Here is a 3,928-nt window from a genome sequence, read left to right as displayed (position 1 = left end):
CATGCCGGGTAGAGAAGCCCGCACCCTGCATGATACCTCGTCATGAAAGTCTGTCCGAATATGACTCATCTTGGCAACCCTTGGTACAACATGTTTTCTACCTACTTGCCTCATAACTCGCATAGGGATATATGGGTATATTCCTCTGAACCCGATCAGCACCAAGTGCAGAGCATCCCTGGATCTAATAATAAATTCATCTGTTGGGAACCATTCAAACATCTATTCCACATGTTCCTCGGTCATATCATCGAAGAACTTTACCATTCATCTGCTTGAGGTAATGGAAGGCAATATGGTCGTTCCCAGCCCTTCACGGAAATTCTTGGCGATAGCGACCCTTTTGGAAATGCTCCAACAACCATAACTACAACAACAAGTTACAACCCTCGAAATGCTTGACCCCTCTTTGACAGTGCTCCAGAGCCCTGTAGATGTCGGCTATGATCATAGGGACCATGGTATATGTCTATCCATTAATCCCTTCCATCAAAGTCTTGGCGATCATGGCCAACCTAGTGTGGACTCTTCCCTTTTTCATTGAGAACACTATCAGTCCTAGAAAGCACACAATGAATACAAACACTCTGCGGTGGATGTGACCCAGAGAAGTGAGAGAGATCTCATCATGGTAGGTACGGAAAGACTTGCTATGGCCATACCTCTCGTACAGGTATTCGAAAGGTATGTAAGATTTCTTTAAGCACACTAGGTCGACATTCTTCTTTAGCCCCATCATCTTTAAAAATCCCCTGCCCGTACGATTTTCTGGTACCAATAGCCCGGGATTGTCCCAAGTCAATCCCGCAAGTCCTCCAATTTCCTCCAGAAGCGATGTCATTTCTATGTCGCCAAAACGAAACACAGCCCGTTCACTATCCCAAAATAAAGTGGCAGCCTCGATCAATTTGTTATTTGTCCCAATATCTAGCAAGGAAGACAGGTTACCCAGGTGCTTTCTCACATGTTTCTTGTCACTTGAGGAAAGGTCATCCCACCAATCTAGTAGCAATGGTGGGATGTTGCTAACCATACCGAATCTGGGGACCTCGTGCCTCATTTTCTGCAAAACAAAAGGGTTAAACCTTACCCCTACCAGACTTGACCATTTATACATTTATGATCAACATATCGGCATTTAGTTCTCCAAATTAATGCACAGAACATGGTTGTGTCATAGGGATTATGAAAAACCCGATGGACTTTTGGATAAGGCTTATCTTAAAGGATCATTACGTGGATAGCATATTGATCCGACTAGGTTTGACCATGATGTATGCACAATTTTAACAAGAGTAAGGTTTCTATAGGGTTTTAGACTGGTACCCTTAAGTGGACAACTCGAGGGGGAAGGCACGGAACCTTCGACTGCACAGCTGATCGACTGGTTTTACCATAAATAAGCCTTTTCGAATTTAAGGGTAATAAATAGGAAGAGCGCAACCACTCATTAAAGTGTTGCTATAAGATTTGATACACACGAGTGGAATATGATGTGGAACATGATTTATGCAGCAATTAATAACATGTAGTAAAGTATTTGCACGTAGGGAAAAATAAATATAGTATTTAAATAATGGAACAACAGTTACAGAAAAAAAAAACAAAGAGATAAGTCAGTTTTAGGGATAAGGAACCATGAATGCTTAAAAGAAAATGGATAGTTAAATTCACATAAGGGAGAGGGTACGGGATAAAGCGTGCTTGGACTAATTCATAAAAGATAAGTTCGTTATGGCAAGAGCCTAAAAGGTATCTCCAGCAGAGTCGCCATGCTGTCGCGCCCTCTTTTTTTTCTGCGGAGAAAGTCCGGGTTTTGACATTCATGGGGGTAATAACTCGTTTTCCTTTTTGGGAATTTGGGTGTTTGAAGAGTTGCCACCTAATATATTATGGTGTGTTAGGGAACCTAGAGCGAATAACTCTTGGATTGGTTTGCATTACCAGAGATTTAGGGTAAGGGCTCGAAATAACCTTGAAGGAAAGGTGTTAGGCACCCCTCACGGTCCACAACGGTGGGTCCTGGCCGAACATAACTTATGAATTAGTCCATTAACAAATAAATAGTTGAATAAAATAATTTGCAAGTAAAGCACGTTGGACGTTGTATAACTCAAATAATAAGACAAAGATTTTGAACAAGTTTTACACATAAAACAAAGTTTTAAACAGAAGGAATTTGGGAAAGGAGAGGTCCTAGGTTTGTTAGCCTACAGGATCACCCCACACAATGTCCGGTAAACACTCCTCAATGAGGGGCTACACGTGACATTAGCGCGTAGTCATCATATCCCATATCTACCCTTCTCACCCCCTTAGTGGTTATTAAAGCGAGTGTTGGTTAGCGATCTGTATTGCGTGTTGTTACTCATCCCTTCTTAATGGTCCTGGAGGAAATTTAGGACCTCTACCTATAGGCAATTCTAGACAGACCCCTAAGGTTTAAAGGCAAAAATACTAAGGTGACAGGCTAGAACAAATAGGACCTTAGCACATAAGGCAGAAAAAGAAGCAATTAGAGGCTCATGTTTACCTCTACAAACAATGCACATAAGCAGCACGACTCAAACACAAATAAGGGTTGTATTGTTAAACAGTATCCTATGACATAATGTCTAAGTGAATATCAAGACATAGAAGATAGGCAGTTTATTTTTTAAAAACTCGGAAGTAATGGCCCTATCAGTTGCCTACTGATTTTAAGCATGTTAATCAAAACAACATTAAGTAGCAGAAACAGTTTCAGAGTTGCAGGATTTGAAAATGCCCTATAGGCTTGCCTACACGCTGAATAGTGGTGTCCTAAGAGCATGATAACTATGTTTGATATAATAAATCAGTGGGCAGATTTTAAAACAGACTCTTGAGTTCCTATAGGCATGCTTTCTAATAGTAAATTAGAGAAGACTCAAAAGAATTCATTTCAGGGAAAACAAACCACTAATTAGACCAGTTTTGAAGTAAAGTAATCATGAGCTAGATTGACTTATTTAAACTAAACTGATTTTAGATCTATAGGCAGAATTTCTGATGTTGTTCCTTATAGGCATGATATCTAATTGTTAAGAATTGATGTTAGAAACTTGTAGGCATGCTAACAAATAAAAACACATGTAAATACCCGTTATGACAGAAGTTGAAGTAGATCATATTCTATAGGCATGGTATCTACTTGTGAAGTTGATTTTAAGACCTATAAACATGATTTCTATTATTGGAACCACTGGAGACCTATAGGCATGATTTCTAACATGGTAAGGTAAACATAGTAAATATAAAATCCTATATGCATGGTTTCTACCCATATTACCCCAACAATATGTAACTACCCACCCTTTTTCACTAGTCACCCCAATATTCGTTTACAAATTATTACAAACCAGATGAATGAATTACGTAATAGATAAAAAGAAAAAGAAGAAGTTACATTATAGGGAGCCTGAAGCAGGCCCAAGTGATTTCCCAAACCTCCAATAGCCTCAAATGACAATTTTATAGACAATATCATTGTCTAGGTACGTCAGAGTTCCGTAAGGATCTCAAGGATCCCGAGCAGTACACACACCTAGACTTTGTAAACAAATTGAGTAAGTGCAGTGTCGAAGGGCCAACCTCAGTGTGCCAGAGTTAAATAGATCTCAAGAGGATCCCAAGGCAGTGCAAATACTGGAGGGTCAGAACCTAGGGACTTAGGAGTAGAGTGAGAGTGCTTAACATAGTTTGAAAGGTTTGAAATAGGAAAACAGTGTAAAAAAAGACTTAGTTGAAATAACTTTGTAAGCAAGAGAGTTGTTGGGTAAACAACTTTTGAAAACAGTGGTGTAATTAAACAAATAGTAGGTCAGTCAAACAAGTTCAGCAATACTCAAGTAACAATCCTTCATACATGGGAATGGGAATTTGGGACATATAGAGCACATAGTATTAG

This window comes from Nicotiana sylvestris, chromosome 10, assembly GCF_000393655.2.
Source record: "Nicotiana sylvestris chromosome 10, ASM39365v2, whole genome shotgun sequence".
In the NCBI taxonomy this organism is placed as follows: Eukaryota; Viridiplantae; Streptophyta; class Magnoliopsida; order Solanales; family Solanaceae; genus Nicotiana; species Nicotiana sylvestris.
The sequence above is the reverse complement of the archived record's forward strand: the minus strand, read 5'-3'. Positions refer to the sequence as shown.